The sequence below is a fragment of the Tursiops truncatus genome, chromosome 9, assembly GCF_011762595.2.
Source record: "Tursiops truncatus isolate mTurTru1 chromosome 9, mTurTru1.mat.Y, whole genome shotgun sequence".
Lineage (NCBI taxonomy): Eukaryota > Metazoa > Chordata > Mammalia > Artiodactyla > Delphinidae > Tursiops > Tursiops truncatus.
Genome location: NC_047042.1, coordinates 93,131,406 through 93,151,116, shown reverse-complemented (window position 1 = coordinate 93,151,116; position 19,711 = coordinate 93,131,406). Strand labels below are relative to the sequence as shown.

The window sequence follows — 19,711 nt, the reverse complement described above, 5'->3', positions numbered from 1 at the left end:
CTGTTCTTGATAACTCCACTCCCTCCTCTCAGTTTTCCCAAATGACCCTTTTTGCCACCTCCAATGGCTGCAAAATTTGTGCCTTCATCTGGTTTCCTTTCCTTGGTGGACACCAAAGTTGTCCTAGGTTTTCCTCAAGACAGTGGTCTCCCTACTCTTGGCTTCACATTAAAATTGCCCGGGGAGCTTTTAAAATCTCGATGCCCAGGCCATTAGGAGTGGGATCACTGTGTCATAAAGCTGGTGTACATTTCGCTTTACAAGAAACTGCTGGAGTTTTCCAGAGCGATTCTAGCATTTCATGCTCCCATCAACAGTGTAGGAGAGCTGTTCTACATTTTCACCACATTTGGTATTGTCAGTCTTTTTTAATTTGGGCCATTCTAGTGGAGGTGAATGGTATCTCGATCTCGTTGTGGTTTGAATTTGCATTTCCCTGACAACTAGTAATATGGAGCACCTTTTCATGTGGTCCATGGCCATTTGAACACCTTCTATTATAAAGCTACTATTTGACTTGTTTGCCCCTTTTTTTAATATTCAGTTGTCTTTTTATTATTTCTTTGTAGAATTTTATTGATCTGCAGCATTTGTGTGTATGTTCTTAAAATATATATATATATATATATAATATTCAGCCTGTAAAAAACTAAAAATAGAGTTACCATATGATCCAGCAATCCCACTCCCAGACATATATCCAGAAAAGATGAAAACTCTAATTCAAAAAGATACACGAACCCCAATGTTCACAGCAGCACTATTTACAATAGCCAAGACATGGAAGCAACCTAAATGTCCACTGACAGACGAATGGATAAATAAGATGTGGTATATATATAAATACAATGGAATATTACTCAGTCATAAGAAAGAATCCATTTCCAGCAACATGGACTGACCTAGAGATTATCATACTAAGTGAAGTAAGTCAGAAAGGTAAGACAAATATCATATGATATCACTTATATGTGGAATCTTAAAAAATGATACAAATGAACTTATTTACAAAGCAGAACAGACTCACAGACATAGAAAACAAACTTATGGTTACCAAAGGGGAAAGGGGGCAGGGAGGGATAAATTAGGAGTCTGGGATTAGCAAATACAAACTACTACATATAAAATAGATAAACAACAAGGCCCTACTATAGTATAGCACAGGGAACTATATTCAATATCTTGTAATAAACTACAATGGAAAAAAATATTTAGTCTAACAATCTATGAACAGGATATAGCTCTTCATTTATTTGTCTATAATTTCTCTCAGCAATATTTTATAGTTTTTAGTGTAGAGGTCTTGCATGTCTTTTGATTAAATTATCCCTAGGTATTTAATATTTTATAATGTTACATACAGTAATGTTAAATGGGGTATTTAAATTTTCATATTTCAATTATTTGCTGCTAGTTTATAAAATTTTTGTACATTAACCATGTATCTTGTCACTTTCCTAAATGAATTTAATAGTGCCAATAGTTTTTTGTAGGTTTTTTGAAATTTCATACTGAAACAATCATGCCATCAGCAAATAAGAGAACTTATATCTCCCTTCTCAATCTTTATGGCCTTTATTTAACTAATTTCACTGGCTGGAACCATCAGTACAATCTTGATTAGAAGTAATGTGAGTATACATTCTGCCTCTTTCCTGATCTTACAAAGAAAACATTATTTCACCATTGAGTATAATATCAGCTGTAGATCTCTTATAGATCTCCTTTATCAGATTAAGAAAGGCCATTTTTATTGCTAGTATGCTAAGAATTTTTATCAATGGAGGTTGAATTTATTGAAACGAGGGAATGGTTTCTCTCCTCTATTTTGTTAACACAGTGATTTATATTGAAAAAATTTTGCATGTTAAATCAGTCTTGCATTCCTGGGATAAGTCCCAATTAGTCATAATGTATTATTTTTATATGTTGCTCTATTTGACTTGCTAACATATTGTTAAGAATCTTTGCATCTATCTTAGTATGTACTATTAACAACTTTTATTCTTGGTAGACTATATTTGTTACTTGCCCTTTCAAAGAGAATCTGTGGGTTATAAACTTTATGAATCCTCTATGTCTAAAATTGTTTGCCCAGCTAAAATAGGCTAGCTGAGTATAGAATTCTACATTCAAGTTTATTTTATCTTAATTACATGAAGATATTGCTACTTTGTCTTCTCAAAAACAGTATTACTAATGTTATTCTATTTCTCATCCCTTTGCAGTTTATTTTTCTTTTCTATGTAAAGTTTCTCCTCAGAAGTGAATTTCTTTCCATTATTTTCTTAAGTTTCATTTTATTGTTTCTAGTTATGGGTGTTTGTTCTTCTGTTTGTTTTTCAATCTTGCTTGGTAGTCAGAGAAACCTTTAATCTTAGGAGTCATGTTTTCTTCACTTTAGGAAAATTCTTCGTCATATTTCTTTAATATTATCTCCCCTCTATTCTCTCTCTTTTTTCCTTCTGAAACTTCTTTTAGCTGAATATTTAGGTTCTGGACCTATTCTTGTCTTTGACTTTTCTTTAATATTTTCAGTATTTTGGGACATGTTCAGGGAAGTTTCTCAGCTCCGTTTTCTAGCACATTTTTTAATCCCTTTGTTTTTTTTAATTAAAATACATTTTTTTAATTAATAGAATTTTTATTTTGTTCTTCTTCATAAGCACCTGTTCTTTATCATAATGTTTGGTTCTAACTCTTTGAAGCTAGTTTTTGGAAGAAGTTACCTCCTTTGGCTCTTTGAGAATATTAAATATTACTTTAAAATCCTTTTTAGGCTGCATTATGACCTTTAATTCCTAGGTTATATGTTCCTTTGGTGGTTGAGTTTATCTGTGTTTCTGTAAAGACATTGGTGTTACTTAGCAGTTTTGTCATTCTTAGCTGTTTGTACAGGAATTCTTTCCACACTCTGTGGCAGGAATTTCTCCTAGTGTAGTGGCTTCACAATTGTGTAGATACTAACCTTGAAGATGACTTAGCTTTAGATTTGTCTGCTGGGCAGAGACATATCAGAATTTGTTTCCAAGAAACACAGCCCTAGTTCCCGCTTCACGATAGTAAAGCAGCAGACTCTGTGGTGGTTTTGAGTTTGTTTTACTCTTTTAGAAATGCTTCTCCAATTCTGGTTCATGAAACTTTCTCTTACTTGAGTGTGGCTAAGAAGTTGTTCATTTAAAAAATATGTATATATCATTTTAATGGGTTTTGTGTAGAAGGGAGATATTTTATCAAATTTCTCATGTGCCACCTTGAACTTAAAAAGAATTACTGATATTTCTAGTTTTCTAAAATATTTTGTAAAGAATAAGAATTATTTTTAACATCCTTTCAGCAACGACTGAGTTAAATATTACTGTATCCTCTGTTGTGTTGACATGATATATTACATCAGTGATTTCTGAAGAGAAGTTATGAGTGCCTCAGCAACTGTTTGCTTGATGTTAAAGAATATTTAATAGTTCCTCTGGGGTACTTTTTATTTATTTTTTTAATTTTGTATTCCTTTGTTTTGTTTTCCACTTCCTCGTTCTTTTAAAAGCGAGGTCTACTTAAGTCTGGTATTAGAATTTGTATGAGTGGATTTCCCTAGATCTAGTTTTATCTTCAAATGATGACTGGAAGAATATTTCTCTGACTTTACTATTTCACTCAGACTTTGGTCTGAAGATCTGGTTGCTGTGTAAAACATTTAGTTAAATTTCTAGTATTTAGTTGTTATTTATCACATTATTTTTCCTAAATTTTCCTGCTTTTCCGTTGGGTCATTTCTCTTTGTGTGGGGAAATATATTCCTGGAAAAGTTGAAATTGATTATTATATTTCAACTGAGTAATAGTCGTTTTTTTTCCTAGAGAAAAACTATAATACTATTTTTGAAATGAAACGTACCTGTTGGTCTAGAGGTTCTACACTTCACTGAGGGTATGACGGTCCAAATTATATTCACTTCTGTCTCTGAAAATACTATATTCTTTGTGTATAGGTCTGAAATGTGAAAAATACAGTACTAACTAGAGACCTAGAATATTGTCCTAACCCTGCACCTCATAAAGCTTTGCAGTAATGTCTTTTTAACCCAGAAATGGCTTTCTGGCTTCTATTCAGCAAAAGTTCCATATCTCTTAGAGAGGCATGGAGAAGGGTACTGAAGTCTCCATTTTCCTGCTTGACTTTGCTTCATTGTTATTGTTTTAACTGCTACTGCTCTTAATATTCAATACCAAAAGCACTACAGACCTCAAACATAAATAAAAATTTTCTCTGCTTTTGTAAATTTAAAAAAGAAAAAAAGAATCTTTGCATCTATTTTCATGAGAAATACTAACTTCTAGTTTTCTTTTTTTCTTTTAAATATCTTTGTTAAGTTTGGTATCAAGGTTATTCTGGCCTTATAACATAAATTGAGAAATGTTTCCTCTGTCTTTATTTTCTTTAGGATTTTGTAAAATTGGTATTATTCCTTCCTTAAATATTTGATAGCATTCACCAGAGAAGTCATTTGGGCCTGAAATTTCCTATTCAGGAAGCGTTTTTTAATTATAATAATTACAATTTACTTAATAGATACAGTATTAATAAGATTGTCTATTTCTTCTTGTGTCTATTTTTGTAAGTTGTGCTTTTAAAGGAATTTGTCTCTTTCATCTAAGTTTGTAAATGTTTTGCCATAAATTTGATCATATCTCTTTATTATCATCTTAATGTCTATAGTATCTGCTTTGCTATTCCCTCTTTCATTCCCAATTTAGATAACTTTTGTTATCTCTTTTTAATTCATCACTCTAGGTAGAGATTTATCAATTTATTGATAATTCCAAGAAATCACCTTTTGGTTTCATTTATTTCCTCTATTTCTTTTATTTTCTTCTACCTATTTTTTTATTATTTCCTTCCTCTACTTTTTAGGTTTAATTTCTCTTCCTGATTTAGCTTCTTAAGTTAGAGAATTAGATCATTGATTTTAAGTCTTTTTTTCTGTTCTAATATAAACATTTAAAGCTTTAAGCTTTAAGTTTCCTGCTAAACACATTTTGCCACATCCCCACATATTTCAATACATTGCATTTCCCCCCAGCTTTATTGAGATATAATTAATATATAATGTCTGTAAGTTTACAGTGTACAATGTAACGATTTGATTTCACATATATATTGCAAAATGTTTACTACAATAAGATTAGTTAACACATTCTTCACTCACATAATTACCATTTTGTTGTTGTTGTTATAGTTACAGTGAGAACACTAAATCTTTATTCTCATAACAACTTTAAAGTATACAATATAGTATTGCTAAATATAGTCACCATGCTATACATTAGATCCCAAGAACTTATTCATCTTATAACTGAGAATCTGTACCTTTTGACCAACATATCCTTATTTCCCCCATGCCCCATCCCCTGGCAACCTCTATTCTACTCTCTGTTTCTGAATTTGATGATTTTAGATTTCAAAATAAGTGAGATCATGTAGTACTTGTTTTTCTCTGTCTGGCTTATTTTATTTAGTAATATAATGTCCCTTAGGTTCATCTATGTTGTTGCAAATGGCAAGATTTGCCTTCTTTCTCACAGCTGAATAATATTCCATATTATATATGTGTGTGTGTGTGTGTGTGTGTGTGTGTGTGTGTGTGTGTGTATACACACATCCATCTTCCTTATGCATTCATCTTAGGTTGTTTCCACATCTTGGTTGTTGTGAATAATGCTGCAATGACCATAGAAATGACCACCTCTCTCTGATATACTGATTTCATTTCCTTCGGAATATATACCCAGAAGCAGGATTGCTGGATCATATGGTAGTCCTATTTTTAACTTTTCAAGGAACCTCCATACTGTTTTCCATAGTGGCTACACCAATTTGCATTCCCATCAACAGTGTGCAAAGGATCTTTTTCTCCACATCTTCATTAGCATTTGTTATCTCTTGTTTTGATAATAGCCATTCTAACAGGTGTGCTGTGATATCTCATTGTGGTTTTGACTTGAATTTCCCTCATGATTAGTGATCTTGAGCACCTGTTCATATACTTTTTGGACACTTGTGTGTCTTCTTTGGAACAATGTCTATTCAAGTCCTTTGCCCATTTTTTAATTGAATTGTTTTTTTGCTATTGAGTTGTGTGTGTTCCTTAAACGTTTAGGATAGTAACTCCTTATGAGATATATAGTTTGGAAATATTTTCTCCTGGTTGGTAGGTTGCCTTTTCATTGTGTTGATTGTTTCCTTTGCTGTGCAGAAGCTTTTCAATATTCCTTTTTTATATAGGATAGACCGCTCTGTTGATGCTGAGTGTAAAGCCATAATTTGCCCCCCGAAGGTCTTTTCTGATGCTTTTATTCCACTTGATCTCTCGGTAGCTTTCTTTTTTTGATTCAGGTACTATGAGAATGGCTGAGGGCTCAGGGCAGTGAATTAATAGACATGTGCTAGTTTCCTATAGCTGTTTTTAAGATGCTTAATTTAGTTTACAGAAATTTGACATTACGTGCCTAGATGTGAGTTTCTTTTTATAAAATCTGTCTGGAGTTTGCTGATTCTGTTCAGTCTATGAGTTGATATTTTTCATTAGAGAAATTATGAGCCATATTTCTCCATACGACTCCTCTGGATACTGCCCTCAAGAAACTTTTTTTTTTCTTTGCTCTCTCAAACAACAAAATTTTTTTTCTCTTTTTAAAATTTTTTAATTAAATATAGTTGATTTACAATGTTGTGTTAGTTTCAGTGTACAGCAAAGTGATTCAAAGTGATATATATATAATTGAATATATACATTATATTCAATTATATATATTCTTTTTCAGATTATTTTCCCTTATAGGTTATTACAGAATATTGAGTATGGTTCCCTGTGCTATACAGTAGATGCTTGCTGGTTATCTATTTTATATATAGTAGTGTGTATATGTTAATCTCAAACTCCTAATTTAATAAGTGGAGTGCCAGACCTTTCCCAAAAGTAGTCTCACACATCCCTATGATCCTAGACCACCACTAAGCACCATGTCCAGAAATGAGCTACTCTCTTCTCCTAGGAAAAAGGACCTGCAGGGCATACTCGCCATATTTAAAGTGTTCTTAATAAAAAATTTATCAACGTGTTTCTCCCTTGAACTTTATTATCCTCACGCATTTTGCAAGAAATATCTTGCAAAAGGTAGAGAAGGAGAGATGAAGAATAGCAGGGGAGCTGCAATTGAATAAACTTAGAAATTTCAACGTTAAGATCTAAGGGTGATGCAAAAAATAATAAAACATATTCTGTTTAGTGTAGAATCTTCCATTTACTTGGGGGAATACACACCATCATATAGGGAACATTTAAGTGGTGACAAGAGGCTGTATGTAATTCAGTGTCAAAATTTTTGGCATAAACAAAATGTGTGACCAGAGTTCAGATCACAATTTAAGTGAAATGACATAAACAAAGGGGTAGAAGTGAGAATAAGCATAGTATATTCTGTACAGGTAGGTCAAGGTCAGATTGTAGAGCCAAGCTCAAGAGCTGAGTCTTCATGTTAATGGTCATAACAAAACCTTAAATAGGGAAGAGACATGATCATAGCAGTGATTTTATAAAGTTTTGTCTGATAGTGTTTTCTAATATTGATTTGAAGGGGAGGAGGTGAAAGTTTTGGGAGGTGAAAGTTTTGGAGGTGAAAGTCATTTTAATATAATGACTAACAAAAATAAAGAAGTTGAAGAAGGAAGTTGGATTAAGTTTGTGGAAAATGGTAAATGTGGTTTGGAACTTATTGCAACTGGACTGACATCATGTCACCTAGCTGGAAAACACCAGTAGAGCCTTGGAAATGAAGCTAAAATTCAGATTCAAGGACAGAACTAGAAATAGACATATGGTCATCAGAAGAGCAGCTAGTCTGGAAAATATAAATTTTTAATTGGGTTATAAAGGTAGAGGGAAAATGTTGGTAAGGTTGGAGGCCATAAATTTCTGGCAGCAGTAAGTGGGCAAGAAGTAATGAGGATCATTGGAATAGGCCAGATGCGTTTGTGCGCGCGCGCCTTCCCAGCACCTCTTTCTTCTGAGAACCACCACATCCACCTAGGGGTAACTGCTCCTCATGCCCCAGTTAGGATGTTTACCATGATCCTGCCCCTGACTATATTTGCTGGGTCTTTTCTAGTCCCACCAATGTCTACCTTTGGGATTTTTCTAACTCGATCCAAGAAAAATGTGTAAGACATGAAATACAGCAGCTTCTCCTGGCTATGCTTCCTGCCATATTTCCTATCACAAGAGGAAACGAGCAGAGACAAGAGGTAGATATGGCAAGACCTAGTTTTATTTGGTTCTTGATGTTCCACAGGTTCAGCTATATCCTTTGCCTGCTTTGGTTTCATTGTACAACCCTTTATTATATGCCATGAGCCAACACATACCACTTTTGCCTAAATTAGTTTGAATTGAATTTTTCACTTGCAACCAAAAGATTCATGATACAATGATAATACATAACCCATGAAGGGAAGAGGGGGATGTGACTGGTGCGTAGTACAAAGGGTTTCAGTTAGACTGTAATGTTTCATTTCTTGGATTAGGAGATGGGTGTTTATTATATCATTCTTTATCCTTTTTTGTACACCTGAAATATTACATGATATAGTTTTTAAAATACTGCATCAGAGACTTGACATTACACGTCACCTAAGTACTTTGAATATGTTGTTGCTGGGGCATTTACCTGGAGGCACACCGCTGTATAATTAGATTCACTCTGTCCTACAAAAAGTCTGATTTGGGAAAATTTACTTAGCACTAAATAACCTAGTTCACTTTCTGTGCCAAAATTAGTTTTCAGAAATGAAACAGATGACATGAAATAAATTTCTGAGCCTATAAAAAATTAATTTTCAATATATGTTCTCCAATTTCAAAATTATTGGGCAAATGTTCTATTCGTATTTAGAAGAACCTACACTTAAAAAGAACTGTTTTCCATTTATGAAGCAGAATGCAGTTAAATATGGCTCCTAGTTAACAGGATTCAAGGATAAATTCTGTACTTTACATCTCAATGCACAATATTAACCTGAAATGGCAATCCACAAAAGAAAATAAGTTTTTAGTTCCAAATCAAAGACATGTAACAATTAAACGTTTCTAACGTTCAATTTGTATTTTTTCAATGAATTTAAAATATTGTCTCCAATATCATACATTTGTGTTATGTGTTCAGTTGAGTAAAAATAAAAAGTTTCATATAGTTCTGGCAAGTGTTTGTCTTATGCTTGGTTAACTTCATTCAGTATATTCATTGTCAAGTACCTATAGGCATTTGAGTTTGTAAACCACTGGTTTATAAGCCACATTACTCATAAAAACGTATAAAGAAAAGGTGTATTTCTTCACTCAGAAGGAGGGGGAAAGATCTCTGAGGTTTAACTTTGGCAGAATTACACACAATATTCATCACCAAACAAAATGATGAAATTTGTGGCTTAATGTACCTCCACTGCAGTTAATTCGCTGTTTACACCAGCCATCACCACAAAATCTGCAGGTCTTACCTTTATAATTGTGTATCTGGCCAATTCAAGAAGCCAAGGAATAGTGTTCCTCAAAAATGATTTCACAGAAATCATTAACACAGAAATTGCCACGTTTAAAAAACATTTTCTTGCAGTTTTGCTTTACAATTTCCAAAATCTTAAGGCCATCTGTTAGCAAAGACACTTCAAGTTTTCTTCTCATGAGTCCATTTTGATAAGTTATATTTGTGTAGTGATTTATCTAGTTTATCAAAGTTTAAAACTTTAATGGCTTAAATTTACGGTACTTTCTTACCATCATATTTCATAGAATCTAAAATAGCATCAATTGTTAAGATACATCCTTATTTTACACACTACTAAAGAAGAAAAATTCAAAGCTGTCAATTAAACAATGCTTTCTTATCAGTAACTATGATATATCCTAAATCCAGAGATGTCATAATGAGAAAAAAATGTGTTTCTCAGAGTCAGTGAAATATGGTATATTTTAAATCTCAGTGTATATGCTCCTTCGTTAATTTCTAATGTCGCTTGGTAGATGCATGGAGTACAACAGACTATCGTGTGGTGAATCCTATTCACACAAAGCCCTGTTTTTTCTGTAGTTCCAGACCTTTCAAGCGTGTCTGGTACACGGCTTTAATTACCACATCCATGAATACTTTAGCACAGTGGGTTTCTTGACGAATGATGCAATGAGCAGGTTTCAGCTCTTTGCCATTATGAAATGTTGCCACAGTGGTTTAAATTCAGTAATAAGTCTGACTTTAACACCTACCATCACAGAATTTCCCCCTAGTCACGCTTACTAATTTGAACTTTCTATAGTAAAATATCAAAGCTTTTCTTAGTACACAGATATAGATCATTTCTTGAAGTTGCAGATATCATGGGTACCATTTTAATAAATGCATTGGTTGCATAACCTTTTCAATCAATATCACAAGTAAATATAGTTAGCTACTTGTAATGATTATTTATACCCTTGCTTTCATCTGCTGCAATTATAAAACACCACAGATTAATTCCTCTCCAGCAAGTGCTCAGGCAATATTCTAAGCAACAGTACTTCTGGCTATAATATATTCATGAATGCTTGATTCTGTTGAAGTCATATAATTTCTCCTTCACTTCGTAGACAATCTTTAAGAAATTCATTGGCTGTAAAGGATTTTATGGCCTCTTTTCCACAAAAGCATTTGGGAAACGTTCTATTTTCATTCAGAAATTAATCGTGGAAAATCTAGTTCTTTCTTTCAGTTAATTGAGTTTTCATCATATGTCTTTTCTATAGAGCAGCTGTTCTTTAATTTGTTTTATAACTGTATTTAAGTTTTATTTTTTGGTGAAGACACATTTTGCATTTTCAATACATAAAATATTGTTTACTTTTTGCAAAGAAAGATGTTCTCTCCCATTTTTCTGAAAGCATATAGACTCTTCATTCTACTTTTTGTTTTCCCTCTTTCAATAGACTTTAAACAACTCTTGCTCTACTCCAGGAAAAAAAAATAGCTATGTAAACATGATAATAGCTTGTACAGTAATTGGATTCCTTCCAGTGAGATGGTGAGATAGGAGGCAGACGGAGGGAGCCCTGGCCCCTGCTCCAACAAACTACTGCCCGGAAGGAATGTGTTTTCAGCAGTGTCAGATCTTCTAGATACCTGGATAGCTATTGAAATCTCCAAAGCTTCAAAATGTTAATTCAAATTTCTTTCTGTTTAACAGATCAAACAGAATATAGCTGCAATCTGTGGGCCACCAGTTTGTAACCTCTGCTACCAATTTGCAGCCTCTCCCTAACGGGATATGAGAGAGTATTTTTCTGTTTGAGCAGAAAAGAAATGAGGAACTGAGACAAAGAACCGTGAGATAAACTCCTAAGAAGGTGCTATTTAGGCTGAATAACTCAGAATGTAATGCGGGACTATTATCTACTGGTGCACATAGCCCTGCAGAATCCTCCTGAAAGTTGCTGAGTTTCCAAACTAGAGAGAAGGGTAGACTCTTTCATCTTACTAAGCTTCCTGTCTGTTAGGCCTATAGTCTGGAGACCACAAAGAGGCTCTGAGAGCTCCCAGTATGGAGAGAGTGGGGGCTGGGTGGAGGTCGAACAGCCACAGCCCATGAGCAATTACAAGTCAAACTCTGTATTGCACTTGACTTATTAGTTCCTAGATCACAATGTTTCTCCATCAGAACTTTAGATATCAATTTATGGTCTTCTGGGATTTAGAATTTTTAAACAAAAATCCGAAGAATAGTGTTTTACCTCCTTCTTAGGTTTTTCCACCTAGAAGCCTCTGGAATATATTTTACCTACTTTTTTAAATTAAAACAAATCACCAGAATTATGCAGGTTTGAATCTAATTTCATTGATTTTGCCTGACTTTCAGCCTTTTCAATTACATTTTCTTCCACAATTTCTTTGGTTATTACTGCTGTTTATTAAGTTTTCATGTTTTCTCTTCTGCAAACCACAGCATATGTAAATGACCTGCTAGATCTGACATCACATCTCTTTCTCTCTCCTCTAATCACATTTCTTTTTTCCTTTTTTCTATGAATTCTGAATTAATATTTTAGTAATATCTTCAAATATTCTCATTTTTTTCTGGAGCATCTAATCTGCTATTCAGACCTCTTCCCTCCACTGATTTTTTTTTAATCAATAATTAAATCTTGAAGCATTTGTTTTTTAATTTCATTATATTAGGTCATATTCTTTTTACAAAATCAGTGTTCTCTAAACTCTGAATGAAAATATAAGTGAGATGTTTTCTAACATTTCCTATGACTTATAATGACTTTATTTCACAGACAGGCATTGGATCTTTTTTTTTCATAATGCTCATCTTATTTTAAGTTATTATATTCTCACACATCCATTGATTTTTTTTCTATATATTAAACTTTGAAGTAGGAGGTTAGTGAGTCTTTTACCCCACATTTGAAGTTGTGATGGGACCTGACAGATGTTGGAAGCGTTAAATATTGTAAGATTTGATGAAGGAAGATGGGGGAAGTATTTTATTTTCTCTGGTTCTGTTTTGCCAGGCTACAGACAAGCTGAGCAGAAAGTCTGATCACTGAACATAGTGTTTCTTCTGCCTGGTGCTGTGGCAGCTTGACAGAAATGAAGTCATGTCCTCCCTACCCAACTGAATGACTGTCCTCAGCAGAAGGACTTCTAATTTATTCAATGAGCCACTGCACAGCGTGAAAGCCAAGTGTGAGCATCTCCCTAGGATCCCTGCGCTAGAACCTGACAGCCTTCCCACAGGCTCTAAAGCATCCCCTCTCCAAGCTCCCCAGCCACACCTCACCTCCAGGCCCTAACTCTTCAGATTAGGGTATATATCATAGAGCTCTCCTAGGGGGTCCTTCTAGTTATTCCCAAAGCAGGCTTATTCTGTGCATTCTGGATTGTCACCTTGTCTGAGTGGTAATGTACATTAAAATAACACAGTAGTGGTGATATGTATGTGAATATAAATTAACTCTATCACAAAGGGGGCGGTTAGCTACCATCTGAAGTACTAGAGTCCTAATTCATACTCCAGGGTGGTTATTTAAGATACGAAGCTTTCTAATCGGGAATTATTATCTTCAGAAATGGTCTAGCACTTAAAGTTTCCTTACTGAAAACTACAATAGCAAATGTGTTCATTAACATGAAGAATACAACACAAATTTTTAACTGATTAGGAATATTTTGCGGACCCTACAAATACATAAGTTGCAAAACTCCAACAAACCTAGAAGCCTCCTGTCATGCTGCTGTGCTCTAAGCACTATGGATCAGCTGCAGTTACAGCAGGGATGGAGACAGACTCAGCCCTGCTTCCACGATTTCATAGAATCTAGGAGGGAAAGCAAACAAGAGCACTTTCCCCTCAAGGATAAAATATGAGACCATATCATGAGACCACAGATAAGGGGCACCTAGAGCCAACTGGGGCAGGGAAGGAGAACTGGCAGGAAAATTTTCCTGAAAAAAGTTAACATTTAACCTGAGACCCAAAGGATGAGTCAGAATTATCTAGTTAAAGAGAGTATACAGGAATATAGGACTTGCCTGGCAGTCTGGTGGTGGAGACTTCACCTTCCAATGCAGGGGGTGCAGGTTCGATCCCTGGTCAGGGAGATAGGATCCCACATGCCTCACGGCCAAAAAACCAAAACATAAAACAGAAGCAGTATTGTAACAAATTCAATAAAGACTTTAAAAAAATGGTCCCCATCAAAAAAAAAAAAAGAGAGCATACAGGAACATATATGTGCTTGGGAAAGGGGAGGTGGTTCTATTAGTGCTTTGTACATACTACATGCTCAATAAATATGTGTCAGGTGAATAAGTGAAGACTTGAATCCAAAAGAGAGTGTATGAAGAACCAACAGTTTAATGTTGCCAGCAGACAGTGCTAGGGGGCTGGCAGATATAGTGTCATAAGATGTACTGAAAAACCAGAACCTATATTCCAAGTGCCTAGCAGAGTCTCTGGCACATGGTAAGCACTCAACAACATCTGCTGAAAAACTGAACATGCAAAGACCCATAGACCATGTTAAGGAGCCCAAAACTGATCCTAAGAGCAATGGAAAGTTACTAAAATATTTCATCAAGGGAATGATATGATCAAGTCTGCATTTTAGAAAGATCATTCTGACTGAAGAGTGGAAAACTGTTAAAGCCAGATTATGACAGAGAGGTTTCTTTAGAGATTGTTGAGGAGGTCCAGGAGAGAGCAGATGGTGACTGGATACAGGGTAGCAATGAGAAAGTGGAGGAGAAGACAGGTTTGATAAGCTCTGAGGAGACAGAATCATCATGACTTGGAGTTTGATTGAATGGGAAGGAGGAGAGAGAGAGAAGCTAAGGATAATACCCTCATTTCATGATTTGGGCAACTAAATAGATGGTCTTCCCATTCAGAGATAGGGAACTTAAGAGGATGAACATGTTTTTAGTAGAGGATGGTAATTAACACACTCGGGGGCATGTCGACACTGCGCGGTCTGTGGAGCATCTCAGTGAAAAGTGAAACTAGTCAGAAGATACACCAATCTGAAGCTCACTAGAGATTGGGGCTCAGGTAAAGACTTGGGAATCATCTTCATGAACTTGGTGATTGAAATCATGAGACAAGGAGAAGAGGGAAAAGTATAGAATTTGAGGAATAGGCAGAGGAGAAGTAAATAAAGGAGAGGGCAGAGAGAAAGAAGGAAAACCAGGAGAATGTAGAATCATGGAGGCCAAGAAAAAGAGTATATAACATAGCATGATATGGGCCCCTGTTGCAAGATCAGGCAATATAAAGACCAAATGGCGTTCATTTAATCTACTGAGTAGGAGTCATTACTTGGGGATGTGGTTGTGGTGGAATTCAGACTGGAGGGAGTAAGGAGTAAGTGGAAGACAGAAGAGGCAGTGAAAACTGACCATCCTTTCAGGAATTCTGACTTTGGGGATAAAAGGAAACATCAGGTCTCTTTCAATTTCTAGTTTTCTCATGAACTGTCTTGAAAGAATTCCTGTAATAGATACATTTAAATGTATATATGCCTAATAATAAAGCTCAAGAGACAGCATTAGTCTTCCTGTGCTTGAGGTACAAAATAACAACTTTTTTGTAAATATTCATATTCGTATCACTCCAAAACTCCGATCAATGAATCACAGGATGTCGGTTCTTCTTCTAGGTTTCCATTCTCAGACATCTCCCTGCAAGTATACACATGGCGGCTAATCAACCAAACAGGTCAATCACAGTTCCTACTGCCACAAAGTCTCACCAGCCCACCGAGCTGGTGTTGTTGCTGCCATTGTCACCATAGGGAGGTGACTCTGAAAATAGGCAGTCCATCTGTTTGGTGCCGGACTCTGTCAGTTTCAACAGTGGATGCTGGAAGATGGCGTAAGGAAAACTACATTGTCCCTATTTTTGCTCTTCCTCAGAAGAGTTCTTGACTATCCACTTCAATTCACACACACACACACACACACACACACACACACACACACACACAAGCTGTTTTCCCCACAACACACCCACAGTACACCTAGAAGCCTTGTTTAACCATATACTAGGTGTCCCCTACAAATTTTTTCCAAGAACAACTGTGGGCATGATCTTCATCTCCCTTAACTCTCTGGTAATTACAGTTTACAGCAGACTCCACTGTCTCAGTAGGACAATTATAACACTACATAATACACTTCCTAAAAACTTAGCATTTTCATATTACTTGAAGACTATCAAAGTCAAATCTCAGCTTTGCTATGTTTTTCATTTTTTAGAATTGTGGTAAATATACATAACATAAAATTTACCATCTTAACCATCTTTAAATGTACAATTCAGCAGTATTAACTACATTCGTGTTGCACAATCATCACTACCATCCATCTCCATGGCTCTATCCATTTCGTAAAACCGAAAGTCTATACCCATTGAACTAAGTTTTTCTCTTTGAGAAAGATGTTCTTTATTTTTAGGGCTTAGTCTAGAGAAGAAGATGTCTAATTTGACTCTCTAAGCAGAGAATCTTATACCTCAGTCTACAACACCTGGTTGAGAATTACAGTGCTCTTGTCTCTTTTCCCAGAAAAAATTAGGGGTATTTTCTTTACAGTTGTGTGACTAGAATGTCCTTTCTGATGAGTTTTCCAAAGCAACAGAGATGGACTCTGAATGCCATTGACTTCAGCTCCAGAAATCCCACAGTGGCATTTCTGATTGCCACTGCAGACTGCTGACTTTCTGTAGCAAGTTTTCTGATATTATCAAGTTTAAAGAAATCACTGGACTCCAAAAGCCTTGAATAAGAATTTGAATCTTTCTTTAGACTTGCTTATAAGAGGCAGAAGTTTCCCACAGTGCATTAGTCACAACACCTCCCCAGATCCTCTATAATCATCCCTTTGTACTATTACATTTTCTCCCTTTTTGATCGTATTTGAAGGATTTGTTTTACTTTTTTGTTGAAGTAGAAAATTCATCTGCTATCCAAGTGTATTTATTTTATTGGTAAGGTTTAATCAGAAAGTCTCTCCTCTACTCTTCAAAAAGTTCCTCAATATTAACAACCAAGCCTCTGAACCCTATTGTGTCCAACAGAGTGATGGAGTGAGCGTAACTGGTATCCAATAAATACGTGGAGTCCTTCTGGACAGCAACCCAGGGTCTGCAAGTAATTAAACTGTGACCAGAGGAAATGAAGTTTGATAAGATTTAAAAAAAAAACAAACTTGGAGGATTATCCAAGTAAAATAAAAGGCAGCATTAATATCAAAGCCCTCAAAATATGCACGTCCATGATCCAACACTTACGTTTCTGAGCACTTAGCTTAAGAAAATTATTTAGGGTGTGTACAAAGATGCTTGTGCTTGGGTGTTCAGTGTACATTTGCTGTGCCAGAAAAAGAGCTAGAATACTAAGAATTTATAGTCAAGGTACCAGGTAGCATGCTAATAAACTTGTAAGCATTTTCTTGCTAATTTCCACAACAAACCTTTATGAAGTTTTACTATAATTACTCCTATTTAGAGACAAAGAAATGGAAGCTTAAAGAGATGAAGTAACTTAGTCAAAGACATCCAGCTAGTAAATGGCAGAGCCAGGAATCAAACCCAAGACTAACTTAAAACCTTTGTTCTTACCCACTACTCTTTACTAGAAGAATCACAATTGTCCAAATGTTGAATAAATCATATATATGTATATGTAATAATAATATATCATCAAAATCTATATTTTGACTTGAAGGGATATCTATAATATAGTGTTAGCTTAACCTATAGAACCTATATTACAAAATAATATATACAATATCATCCCAATTTTCTAAATGACCCAGTATCTATCTATCTATCTATCTACCTACCTATCTTCTTACATACTTACTCATCTAGAAAGCGTACACATCCAGAAAAGTTAACAATAACTATAGCTAAATGTGTAAAGTAATATGAATGTTTTTATTTTCTCAGTTTTCCTTGCCAGTGTTTTCTAACCATTTTTTGTAATGAGCACATGTAGCCTTCACAGTAAGGAAAGTATAATAAAAGGAAAACTTTAAATGTGATATGCAATAAAGATTCCTTGATAGTAAGACTTCAGTATTGTTCACCCTCACCCCACTCCCTGTATCCAGTGAAGTGCCATGCTCAAGAAATACTGAATAGTCACCACCTTCACGTAACATATGGTCTGGAAGGTGAGCGGTTGGGGCCAGAGAGGAGGAGTCTATCATAAAGGGGACTGAGCAGAGTGTGTGACAGTGACGGGGCCAATGGGACACACGAGGACCTGCTCACTAATAGTAGTGACTTCAGATGAATTTCTTTTCTTAAAATTTTTATTTTGACAATTTCAGACTTGCAGAAATGTTGTAAGGAAAGTACAAATAAATAATTTACAGATACTCTTCACCCAGACTCTTATTTGTTAACATTTTACTATATTATCTTTCCACTCTATTTCAAGAAGATTCAGACACAGAGAAAGGGTAAGTCTGTGTTAAGGTATTCTGTTTTCTAAATTCTTCTAAAATCGTTCCCCTGTATTAGAATCCCTCTAGGGGGAACCTTCCTCTTTCAGAGGCTACAGACTCCTTTCCCCTCCTTGCCCAACCCGCTCCCTTTGCCAAGAACACTTATCAGGAAGAAGTGTTTGCTCGGAGACGCTGACAAGACAGAGACTGTTAGAGGAAGGAAAGAAGGATACTGCCTGAACAGAAGGAGCGTATTCTCATTGGAAGAGCCTCCACCACCACAGCAAGCTAAGGCCACTGGGAAGATCGCCACCTGCAGACCAGCCGAGTCTTCCAGGGAGAGAGCAGGTGAGTCTGTGTCCATCCCCTCTGTACAGATTGCTGGCTCTGCCCCCGTGCCAAGGACTTCAGGGACACTTGTCCTGTCTGTCTGACTCCTGTCATAGTCTTTTCTTTTTGCTATTTTTTATTTTATTTTTTCCAGTTTTTTATTGACATGTAGTTGATGTATAATTTTATATATAAATTATACGTGTACAATACAGTGATTCACAATTTTTAAAGGTTATACTTCATTTAGTTATTATAAAATATTGGTTATACTCCCCATGTTGTACAATATATCCTTGTAGCTTATTTTTATCTTTTAATAGATCTTTATTGGAGTATAATTGCTTCACAATACTGTGTTAGTTTCTGTTGTACAACAAAGTGAATCAGCCATATGCATACATATGTTCCCATATCCCCTCCCTCTTGAGCCTCCCTTCCATCCTCCCTAACCCATCCCTCTAGGTCATCGCAAAGCACCGAGTTGACCTCCCTGTGCTATCCTGCTGATTCCCACTAACTAACTATTTTACGTTCATTAGTGTATATATGTCAATGCTACTCTCACTTCGCCCCAGCTTCCCCCTCCCACCCTGTGTCCTCAAGTCCATTCCCTATGTCTACATCTTTATTCCTGCCCTACAACTAGGTTCCTCAGGACCATTTTTTTTTTTTTAGATTCCATATATATGCGTTAACACATAGTATTTGTTTTTCTTTTTGACTTACTTCACTCTGTATGACAGACTACAGGTCCATCCACCTCACTACAAATAATTTTGTTTCTTTTTATGGCTCAGTAAAACTCCACTGTATATATGTGCCACAGTTTCTTTATCCATTCATCTGTCAATGGACATTTAGGTTGGTTCCATGTCCTGGATATTGTAAATAATGCTGCAATGAACATTGTGGTACATGTCTCTTTTTGAATTATGGTTTTCTCAGAGTATATGCCCAGTAATGGGATTGCTGGGTCATATGGTAGTTCTATTTTCAGTTTTTTAAGGAACCTCCATACTGTTTTCCATAGTGGCTGTATCAATTTACATTCCCACCAACAGTGCAGGAGGGTTTCCTTTTTACCACACCCTTTCCAGCATTTATCGTTTCTAGATTTTTTGATAATGGTCATTCTGACTGGTGTGAGGTGATACCTCATTGTAGTTTTGATTTGCATTTCTCTAATAATTAGTGATATTGAGCATCTTTTCATGTGCCTCTGGGCCATCTGTATGTCTTCCTTGGTGAAATGTCTATTTAGGTCTTCTGCCCATTTTTTAACTGGATTGTTTGATTTTTTGATATTGAACTCCATGAGCTGCTTGTATGTTTTGGAGATTAAT

General features: G+C 35.5%; 1 protein-coding gene across 3 annotated transcripts in view; it reads right to left on the bottom strand.

The window, feature by feature from the left end:
• MGAM (maltase-glucoamylase) overlaps nucleotides 1-18,754 on the bottom strand; it is a 129,917-nt gene extending 111,163 nt beyond the window's left edge. For 2 of the 3 annotated variants that reach the window (XM_033863383.2, XM_073810020.1), the window contains exon 1: nucleotides 13,617-18,743. The gene's annotated coding sequence lies outside the window, so the exon portion shown is untranslated. Of the gene's footprint in view, nucleotides 1-13,616 lie in introns of all 3 variants that reach the window. The other variant, XR_012334124.1, reaches the window with a different exon arrangement.
• Between the last annotated feature and the right edge of the window lie 957 nt (nucleotides 18,755-19,711).